Genomic DNA, 12,164 nt, shown 5'->3' with positions numbered 1-12,164 from the left:
TGAGACTGCCTGGTTCAAAAATCTGGATTCTTTCCCCTCCACCAAGCAGCCACTTGAATTCTCTGCTACTGGCCATGACATACTCCAGCCATGTCCCTGCAGTGTGAGAAGTCCTGAATTAAGTCTTGTAGAGATGTAAGCAGAGGCTTCTAGTGCTTCAGGAAGCTAGAGATGAGTCAAATCAAATTTTAAATTTTGTTGCATTCCTTTCATCTGTAACGTGCAGTGCTTGACATTTTGAAGGGAGAGATCACTAAGTATGAGATCTGAGACTATGGAACAAACAATTTTAAAAATATATCTTTCCCCTATAAGCAGCCTAAAATAGTGGATCAGAGTGAGTTAAGTCTGGGTCTCATGTGTTCCTGCTTTGTCTCCATTTACTTAGTTCTCCTCACTTGCAAAGCCATTTTTCTTTGCATCCCTGAAAGTCTCCTTATATCTCAAGGTCTTTTTCAGTTTTCCATTTTTTTCCATTTGGATACTTACTCCTCACTGAGTCCTGAAACTTGTAATGACCTCTCCCTTCTCTGAATCCCTGTGGTCCTTTGCCTGCAAAACGGCAGTGCTGTGTAGTGACTATAGACACAGATGACCTGGGTTCAGATCTTGAGTCTGGGAAATATAGTCTCTAAGTTTTAGGCCTCTGCGCTTCCAGAAGGCATTGGTTGATGAATTTTGATGACTAATCTACCAGAAATAACATCCATATGAGGGTAATGTGTACCTATTCATAGAGTTGTTGTGAGGATTATATGAAATCATAAATAAAAAATATTTGGCATGTGCCTGGCACATGGGGGCTCTCAGTAAATGTAACTATTTTCATCATCAACTTCTCAGAAAATTATCTAAGGAAAAGGCAAACCACCTTAACTATAATTCTAATTTTCCACCTACAAATAGGTAACTGTGATGAATCCACTTATCATGAGGGGTATCAGTTTCCCCATATATAAATTGAGGATAGTATTCATTCTCTACCTGATAACATTTCTGTTCATGTCACATTAAGTCACATATCAAAGGTGATTTGAAAATGGTAGCAAATGCTCCAGTTGCTTGGATGTTAAATGGATATTAAGTGAATCATACATATTTCTGCTCAAATCCAGTTCTACCCTCTGAGACTAGCAGTTGGCTTCTGGTAGCTTTATCTCATTTACTTTGATTTTAGGTTCAAAGAATTCATTAGCAAATTGTGTGTAACAACCACTTGTCACACACAATAAACAATTTCAATATTTAATAGAGGATTATTTGACTTAATTTCAATAAAGTCTTTAAAACAAGAGAAATAGAAACAATAGAGAAAAGGAACAGCATATACATACATCACCAAATTGGACCGACCAACATCCAGACTTAAAAAGTACTAGAATGGTCCCTTGTTAGCAGCATTTGGGAGTCCCAGTTGGGAAAAGATGCTGGGCAGTGTGTCCACCCCACAGGTGAGACTTCACATTGCAGTTTTGGGGGCTCTCGCTTATAACCCCAGGCCATGAACTGACATCATCAGTTTGTGCACAAAAACGTAGCTCTGGGTTGTTGTTGTTGTTTTAATTTTTATAGTGTTGTTTGTTTCACCTTGTGAGTCACAGGTTTTTGTGACCTCCAGGGAAGGGGGGTGGGGCATTGGCTAGACCTCCAGGGGTTCAAGAATTCCAAGACCCACTCCTTTTCTTATCTAAGGTGCCACTTGCCTTGCTGTGCTTACAGACAGATATAGAACCCAGGCAGTGCCTAGGCAAATTAGAAGCAGGTCAGAGGCTCTCCTGCTTGTGAAGCCTGAACAAGACTTCCTCCATTTTAATTTTTGTAACACATCCCCATGTTTTTTTCTTCCCTTTAATCTTCAGATCTAGCCAGGGGAATCAAACCACTTTGGCACATGCCCATGTAGACAGTAAGACTTGGGCACTGCCATAACCACCTCCTTCAAGGGGAGAGATGAGGCTCTACAGAGCTCACCATCACTTCCCACCCCTGAGTTCTTTCCAGAAGATCCCCTGCCCTATCTCGACAACAGTCACTGCAACTAGAGGGCCAAAGGAGGAGGCCCAGGCTCAGGGAGAGACAGGTGGCTCCAGAGTGAGCACTGTAAGGCACATTCCCCAGGGGGAGAAATTCCGAGAGTTGAGCTCACTCTTTCCTGCCATAAAGCACATTGAATGTTAACAGCTTGCTCTTGTCCAAGCTGGTGTTTTTTAAATTAAGTATTGTTAAAACCATACCATTTGGAATGATGCTTCAGACAGCTCTGACACTCTCTCTCTCTCTTGCTTCTGCTTTCATTTCACCTAATATATTGTGCAAGGGGGCCCGTAACCAGTATTACAGCAGCTGGGGCCGCCGCCTCTGCTGCTGCAGCGGCTGCTGGAGCTCAGACGCTGGCAGATGGCTTTCATTTAGATACCTGGAGGGGAAAAAAGGAACGCAGCCAACGCCCTGCTCAGATGCCGTGAGAGGCTTTTCCCAGGCTGCTGCTAGTGTGGATCTAAGTTACCTGGGGTTTTATGTTATTTTCCCTCAGCATTGAGAAAGATTTTAGAAATGACAAAGATGAGAGACCAAGGAGTTGTAGACTAAAATAAGGTCCTCTCCACTGTCAGGTAATATATACCCACCATCAAACCTGGGTAGCCTGCCTTCTGTTCTTTTGCCTTCACTGCAAATGTCCATCTCTAACCATTCGGATACCACTGCTGACATCTGCACGCGCGCGCGCGCACACACACACACACACACACACACACACACACACACACACCTGCCTGCATACAGTGCAGAAGACATAAGAGACGTGAGTTTGACCCCTGGGTCAGGAAGATCCCTTGAAGGAAGACATGGCAACCCACTCTGGTAGTCTTGCCTGAAGCATCGAATGGACTGAGCAGCCTGGTGGGCTCCGGTCCATAGGGTCACAAAGAGTTGGACACAACTGAGGCAACTTAGCAAGCATGCAAGCATGCACACCTATATATTTACAGATATGTATATGAAATGGAACTGATTTAGAGTCAGAAGACCCTGTTCAAAAGCTAGTTCTAATGGGTGGAGCCCAAGGTAAGTCACTTAAGTTTTCTGAGCCTCAATTTTCAAATATATAAAATGGGATGAGTTTTAATCAATTTTGTGAGGAGTCAAAAAGTCAAATGAGGGGGCGGTCCTAAGATGGCAGAGGAATAGGATGGGGAGACCACTTTCTTCCCCACAAATTCATCAAAAGAACATTTGAACGCTGAGTAAATTCCACAAAACAACTTCTGAATGCCGGCAGAGGACATCAGGCACCCAGAAAAGCAGCCCATTGTCTTCGAAAGGAGGTAGGAAAAAATGTAAATGATAAAAAGACAAAAGAGGTAGGGACAGAGATCCATCCTGGGAAGGGAGTCTTAAAAAAGAGAGAAGTTTCCAAACACCAGGAAACACTCTCACTGGCAAGTCTGTGGCAAGCCTTGGAACCACAGAGGGCAATATAACTGGGAGGAAAAATAAATAAATAATTAAACCCTACAGATTACATGCCCAACGGTAACTCCCAGCGGATAAGCAGCACAGATGCCCGCATCCGCCACTAGCAAGCAGGGGCTGGACAGTGAGGCGCGGGCTGCATTGCTTAATGTAAGGACCGGGCCTGAATGCCCTGAGGGCAATCTGAGGGAACTAGCTTGGGATAGCAAACCAGACTATGGGATAGCTACCGCAGGAAAAGCCCTAACCTAAGACACCACCAGGCCCACTCACAGAACAAAGGACTGAGCAGAGCTAGCCGGCTGCGGACCAGCCCATCCCCCGCTGGAGACAGGCAGACGAGGGCAGCCAGAGCCAGAAGGGGGCAATCGTGGCCCCAGAGATGGCATCATCTACCAAACTGCAAGCAGGCTTCATTGCTAACCAAGACTTCTTGGGATTCTGGAGAGTCAACATCCACCTGAGAAGGTGCGCTGGTTGTACACCCAGAAAACCAAGTGGCAGGGGCAGGGGAGGCAATAGGTCGCAGGGACCACGCTCGCCAAACACCTGGTCACCTGAGCTGCTCGGACCTGGGAAGGGCACAAAACGCAGGCCCCACCGAGTCTGCGCCTCTGAGGAGTACCCTAGCACCTGAACCTGAGCGGCCTAGACCTGGGAAGTGCATACAACCTAGGGCCGGCCTCAGACAGTTCCCGGCAGAGCAACCCAGCACCTAAGCAGTGTAGACAGGGAAAGCACACACTCCTTGGGCAGGGGCAAATCCATTGTTGCCAAAACACCGCGAGCACTCCCCACAGATGCCAGTGATATTTGTTTACAGCGTCCCTCCCCTCCAACAGCACGACTGAACAAGTGAGCCTAAAAAAGTGTCCACCACTGCCCCCTTGTGTCAGGGTGGAAATTAGACACTGAAGAGACCAGCAAACAGAAGCTAAAACAGAGGGAACCACCTTTGAAGTGAGAGATGGAGACGTCTTGAGGCTACTGTAAGAATAAGACTGAAAACCAGAGGCAGGAGGCTTAAGTCCAAACCCTGAGAACACTAGAGAACTCCTGACTCGAGGGAACATTAATCGATAGGAGCTCATCAAACACCTCCATACCTACACTGAAACCAAGCACCACCACCCAAGGGCCAACAAGTTCCAGAGCAAGACATACCACGCAAATTCTCCAGCAACACAGGAACACAGCCCTGAGCTTCAATATACAGGCTGCCAAAAGGCACTCCAAACCCACTGACATCTCATAACTCATTACTGGACACTTCATTGCACTCCAGAAAGAAGAAATCCAGCTCCACCCACCAGAACACCCACACAAGCTTCCCTAACCAGGAAACCTTGACAAACCACCCGTCCAACCCCACCCAGAGTGAGGAAACTCCACAATAAAGAGAGCTCCACAAACTGCCAGAATTTGGAAAGGCCACCCCAAACACAGCAATATAAACAAGATGAAGAGGCAGAGAAATACCCAGTAGGTAAAGGAACAGGATAAATGCCCACCAAACCAAACCAAAGAGAAAGACATAGGGAATCTACCTGATAAAGAATTCTGAATAATGATAGTGAAAATTATCCAAAATCTTGAAAACAAAATGGAATCATAGATAAATAGCCTGGAGACAAGGATTAAGAAGATGCAAGAAAGGTTTAACAAGGACCTAGGAGAAGGAAATGGCAACCCACTCCAGTGTTCTTGCCTGGAGAATCCCAGGGACAGGGGAGCCTGGTGGGCTGCCGTCTATGGGATCGCAGAGTCAGACACGACTGAAGCGACTTAGCAGCAGCAGCAGAAGAAGAAATTAAAAAGAGTCAATATATAATGAATAGCGCAATAAATGAGATCAAAAACACTCTTCAGGGACCCAACAGTAGAATAACTGAGGCAGAAGATAGGATAAATATGGTAGAAGATAGAATGGTAGAAATAAATGAAACAGAGAGGAAAAAAGAAAAACGAATTAAAAGAAATGAGGACAATCTCAGAGACCTCTGGGACAATGTTAAACATCCCAACATTCGAATCATAGGAGTCCCAGAGGAAGAAGACAAAAAGAAAGACCATGAGAAAATACTTGAGGAGATAATAGTTGAAAACTTCCCTAAAATGGGGAAGGAAATAATCATCCAAGTCCAAGAAACCCAGAGAGTCCCAAACAGGATAAATGCAAGGTGAAACACCCCAAGACACACATTAAACAAATTAACAAAGATCAAACACAAAGAACAAATATTAAAAGCAGCAAGGGAAACACAACAAATAACACACAAGGGGATTCCCATAAGGATAACAGCTGATCTTTCAATAGAAACTCTCCAGGCAAGGAGGGAATGACAGAACATACTTAAAGTGATGAAAGAAAATAACCTACAGCCCAGATTACTGTACCCAGCAAGGATCTCATTCAAATATGAAGGAGAAATCAAAAGCTTTACAGACAAGCAAAAGCTGAGAGAATTCAGCACCACCAAACCAGCTCCCCAACAAATGCTAAAGGATACTCTCTAGACAGGAAACACAAAAAGGGTATATAAACCCAAACCCAAAACAATAAAGTAAATGGGATCATACTTATCGATAATTACCTTAAACGTAAATGGGTTAAATGCCCCAAACAAAAGACAACGACTGGCTGAAAGGATACAAAAACAAGACCCCTATATATGTTGTCTACAAGAGACCCACCTCGAAACAAGGGACACATACAGACTGAAAGTGAAGGGCTGGAAAAAGATAATCCATGCAAATAAGAGACCAAAAGAAAGCAGGAGTAGCAGTACTCATATACGATAAAATAGACTTTAAAACAAAGGCTGTGAAAAGAGACAAAGAAGGACACTACATAATGATCAAAGGATCAATCCAAGAAGAAGATATAACAATTATAAATATATATGCACCCAACATAGGAGCACCACAATATGTAAGACAAATGCTAACAAGTATGAAAGGGGAAATTAACAATAACACAATAATAGTGGGAGACTTTAATACCCCACTCACACCTATGGATAGATCAACTAAAAAGAAAATCAACAAGGAAACACAAACTTTAAATGATACAATAGACCAGTTTAACCTAATTGATATCTATAGGACATTTCACCCCAAAACAATGAATTTCACCTTTTTCTCAAGTGCACACAGATCCTTCTCCAGGATAGATCACATTCTTGGCCATAAATCTAATCTTGGTAAATTCAAAAAAATTGAAATCATTCCAAACATCTTTTCTGACCACAATGCAGTAAGATTAGATCTCAATTACAGGAGAAAAACTATTAAAAATTCCAACATATGGAGGCTGAACAACATGCTGCTGAATAGCCAACAAATCACAGAAGAAATTTTTTTAAAAAATCAAAATATGCATAGAAATGAATGAAAATGAAAACACAACAACCCAAAACCTGTGGGACACTGTAAAAGCAGTGCTAAGGGGAAAGTTCCTAGCAATACAGGCGTACCTCAAGAAACAAGAAAAAAGTCAAATAAATAACCTAACTCTACACCTAAAGCAACTAGAAAAGGAAGAAATGAAGAACCCCAGGGTTAGTAGAAGGAAAGAAATCTAAAAAATTAGGGCAGAAATAAATGTAAAAGAAACAAAAGAGACCATAGCAAAAAATCAACAAAGCCAAAAGCTGGTTCCTTGAGAGGATAAATAAAATTGACAAACCATTAGCCAGACTCATCAAGAAACAAAGGGAGAAAAATCAAATCAATAAAATTAGAAATGAAAATGGAGAGATCACAATAGACATCACAATAGACAACACAGAAATACAAAGGATCATAAGAGACTACTATCAGCAATTATATAACAATAAAATGGACAACTTGGAAGAAATGGAAAAATTCTTAGAAAAGTACAACTTTACAAAACTGAACCAGGAAGAAATAGAAAATCTTAACAGACCCATCACAAGCACGGAAATGGAAACTGTAATCAGAAATCTTCCAGCAAACAAAAGCCCAGGTCCAGATAGCTTCACAGCTGAATTCTACCAAAAATTTCAAGAAGAGCTAACACCTATCCTACTTAAACTCTTCCAGAAAATTGCAGAGGAAGGTAAACTTCCAAACTCATTCTATGAGGCCACCATTACCCTAATACCAAAACCTGACAAAGATGCCACAAAAAAAGAAAACTACAGGCCAATATCACTGATGAACATAGATGCAAAAATCCTTAACAAAATTCTAGCAATCAGAATCCAACAATACATTAAAAAGATCATACATCATGACAAAGTGGACTTTATCCCAAGGATGCAAGGATTCTTCAGTATCCACAAATCAAACAATGTAATACACCACATTAACAAATTGAAAAATAAAAGCCATATGGTTATCTCAATAGATGCAGAGAAAGCCTTTCACATCCATTTATGATAAAAACTCTCCAGAAAGCAGGAATAGAAGGAACATACCTCAACATAATAAAAGCTATATATGACAAACCTACAGCAACATTATCCTCAATGCTGAAAAATTGAAAGCATTTCCCCTAAAGTCAGGAACAAGACAAAGATGCCCACTTTCACCGCTACTATTCAACATGGTTTTGGAAGTTTTAGCCACAGCAATCAGAGCAGAAAAAGAAATAAAAGGAATCCAGATTGGAAAAGAAGTAAAACTCTCACTGTAGATGACATGATCCTCTACATAGAAAACCCTAAAGACTCCACCAGAAAATTACTAATCAATGAATATAGTAAAGTTGCAGGATATAAAATCAACACACAGAAATCCCTTGCATTCCTGTACACTGATAATGAGAAAATAGAAAGAGAAATTAAGGAAACAATTCCATTCACCATTGCAATGAAAAGAATAAAATACTTGGAGTATATCTACGTAAAGAAACTAAAGACCTATATATAGAAAACTATAAAACACTGGTGAAAGAAATCAAAGAGGACACTAATAGATGGAGAAATATACCATGTTTGTGGATTGGAAGAATCAATATAGTGAAAATTGAGTGTACTACCCAAAGTAATCTATAGATTCAATGCAATCCCTATCAGGCTACCAATGGTATTTTTCACAGAGCTAGAACAAATAATTTCACAATTTGTATGGAAATACAAAAAACCTTGAATAGTCAAAGCAATCTTGAGAAAGAAGAAAGGAACTGGAGGAATCAACCTGCCTGACTCCAAGCTCTTCTACAAAGCCACAGCCATCAAGACAGTATGGTACTGGCACAAAGACAGAAATATAGATCAATAGAACAAAACAGAAAGCCCATAGACAAATCCACGCACCTCTGGACACCTTATCTTTGACAAAGGAGGCAAGAATATACAATGCAGAAAAGACAATCTTGTTAACAAGTGGTGCTGGGAAAACTGGTCACCACTTGTAAAAGAATGAAACTAGAACACTTTCTAACACCACACACAAAAATAAACTCAAAATGGATTAAAGATCTAAACATAAGACCAGAAACTATAAAACTCCTAGAGGAGAACATAGGCAACACACTCTCCAACATAAATCACAGCAGGATCCTCTATGATCCACTTCCCAGAATATTGGAAATAAAAGCAAAATTAAACAAATGGGACCTAATTAAAATTAAAAGCTTCTGCACAACAAAGGAAACTAAAAGCAAGGTAAAAAGACAGGCTTCAGAATGGGAGAAAATAATAGCAAATGAAGCAACTGACAAAGAATCTCAAAAATATACAAGCAACTCCTGCAGCTCAATTCCAGAAAAATAAATGACCCAATCAGAAAATGGGCTGAAGAACTAAACAGACATTTCTCCAAAGAAGACATACAGATGGCTAACAAACACATGAAAAGATGCTCAACATCACTCATTATCAGAGAAACGCAAATCAAAACCACAATGAGGTACCATTTCACGCCAGTCAGAGTGGCTGCTATCCAAAAGTCTACAAGCAATAAATGCTGGAGAGGGTGTGGATAAAAGGGAACACTCCTACACTGTTGAGGGGAATGCAAACTAGTATAGCCACTATGGAGAACAGTGTAGAGATTCCTTAAAAAACTGGAAATAGAACTGCCATAAGACTCAGCAATCTCACTTCTGGGCATACACACTGAGGAAACTAGAATTGAAAGAGACACATGTTCCCCAGTGTTCATTGCAGCACTGTTTATAATAGCCAGGACATGGAAACAACCTAGATGTCCATCAGTAGACGAATGGATAAGAAAGCTGTGGTACATACACATGATGGAGTATTACTCTGCCATTAAAAAGAATATATTTGAATCAGTTCTAAGGAGATGGATGAAACTGGAGTCTATTATACAGAGTGAAGTAAGCCAGAAAGAAAAACACCAATACAGTATAATAATGCATATATATGGAATTTTGAAAGATGGTAAAAATAACCCCTATGCGAGACAGCAAAAGAGACACAGATGTATAGAACAGTCTTTTGGACTCTGTGGGAGAGGGAGAGGGTGGGATGATTTGGGAGAATGGCATTGAAACATGTATATTATCATATGTGAAACAAATTGCCAGTCCAGGTTTGATGCATGATACAGGATGCTTGGGGCTGGTGCACTGGGATGACTCAGAGGGATGGTATGGGGAGGGAGGTTGGAGGGGGTTCAGGATGGGGAACATATGTACACCTGCGGCGGATTCATGTCAATGTATAGCAAACCAATACAATATTGTAAAGTAATTAGCCTCCAATTAAAATAAGTAAATTTATATTTTTTAAAAAGTCAAATGAGATTTTGAGTATAAAATCATTTTTTAAACTTTGAAGATAGCACATAAACTTTATTAATTATCAGAATGACCTCACTCCCCAAACCTAATCACCCTAACCCAACTTGATTTTGTTCTTTTTCTGAAATTATAGTTAGCTGGTTGTTTGTCCTGCAGGGTATAATGCTTGACTGTATGTTTGCTTTTCCTGTTTTCTCTGAGCAGCCACAGTGGGAAAGGAAATGTACTCACAAAGGGACCAGAATCATGATACTTTGTGGCAGGCATCCTCAGGGATTTCAACAAATGACTGAGGGCTTAAATTAAAAATAATCATACTATTCAGTGACTTCATTGTGACCATCTTGCTGGACATTGACATGTTCATCAAAACTCTGAGGCAGAAATCTCTGACTCAAAATATCTAACCAGCATTTATTTCGAAAGCACAAAGGAATCTAGACTAGCATACAAGTGGCTACTGACTATCCGTTGACCATGGCAATTTTTAAAATCTGTTCTACAAATGGTACTTTATCATAATCATTCTTGCTAATCTTCCTTTTCCCACCACCTATTCTTCCCTTTTGATCTTCCTGATGAGTTATGTTTATGTGTAGAAAGGGAGGAAGTAATATTAGATAGAATATTCCATTTTTGTAGAATGAGCTGAATCTCTTTAAGGCATGACACTGATAGAAAAACACACCTATAGCAGAAAGCTCCAATGCATAAAAGAGAGATATATCACACAGCTTTATGAGCGAATGTTTATTTCAATCAAGCCATCTTTAATATGATGAGGATTTCAGATAATGCCAGTCAAGCATTTTTACATCTCTTTGTGAATACTCTTTAGCTTCTGAGCATTAGCTAGTTTTTGAGAGATTTGTAAAACTAATCTTTCTGAATGGGAAAAGCGTACTTCAAGAATAGACCTCTTTGTTGTGGACTCATACTATCCATTTTCCTAAGTGATGGATCCTTGTATGCCCTGACTTTCTTAATAGGTTGACAATGGGATTTTTTTTAAGCCCTTCTGTCTTTCATTGATATTTCATCAGATATTCCATTACTGATACTCCAGTAATCTGAAGTTGAATAACCTGCTTTTCTCCACCTTTGTGAAAAGCAACACTACAGGTATGTATAGAAGAAGACCTGCCTGTAATCACATGCCTATTATAGCTTGATCAGATTTTCCATATTTGTGTGTTTGATGCCTCTTATCAGTATTTTTTTACTAATGAAAGGAAAGAACATCTATTCTAAAAGTCTTCTACCTCCACCACCTATATTTCTATCAGGACTATCAGGAGATCTACACTGGAAGAACTTCCTGGTGACACACCTATGGAAATGTAAGGTCAAGTTTGCTATTTCATTCTTTCAAAAATTCAATGATTTCCTTAACAGATAAGGTGAAAGGAGTCCTTGTTTGACATCTGACACTTTTCTAAAACTGTAATAAAATCCCCTCTATTAGGATTCAACCTTTCTTCTTGTTGGTTTCACCAGCCCAGAAACTTCCTGACCTTCTCTTTGCTGTTGCTGGCCTGCCCTGTCATCATGTCAGCAGTCATCAGCACTTCCTCCAGGGCTTCAGTGGACAGGAAAGGTCACCTCCTCGCCCAACACTCCTAGAACAGTAGAAGGAAGAGGTGGTGAAAATCCCTTCAGCCCTCTCTGCTACATTATAGTGGCTCCGATAAAGGACATGGATAAGGAAAAGGCTGAAACTGTTGCTTAAAAGTTTTGGGATTAATTGAGGATTTAATTCACCCTTTCTTTCTCTCCCCCTGCTAAAGCAGATAGTTGAGAGTTGGCACAGTGTCAAAACCAGGCTGTTTCTCAACCCGAATTTCAGCTCCACACATGTCAGAGTCTTTGTTAAGGGCTTCTTTTTAAACAGGGAATCTAAATTCCCACTTGTGCCTTGAGCTTTAGAAAACCTGGGCTACTTTAAATTGTCACT

At 40.6% G+C, this 12,164-nt stretch overlaps 1 protein-coding gene across 1 annotated transcript in view; it reads left to right on the top strand.

Annotated features, from left to right (window-relative positions):
- Nucleotides 1-12,164, top strand: part of ADAMTSL1 (ADAMTS like 1) — a 1,100,541-nt gene that overhangs the window by 589,767 nt on the left and 498,610 nt on the right. The window lies entirely within an intron of this gene.

This window comes from Budorcas taxicolor, chromosome 8 (assembly GCF_023091745.1).
Source record: "Budorcas taxicolor isolate Tak-1 chromosome 8, Takin1.1, whole genome shotgun sequence".
NCBI lineage: Eukaryota > Metazoa > Chordata > Mammalia > Artiodactyla > Bovidae > Budorcas > Budorcas taxicolor.
Note: the sequence above shows the minus strand (reverse complement) of the source record. Positions and strands in the feature narration are given on the sequence as shown.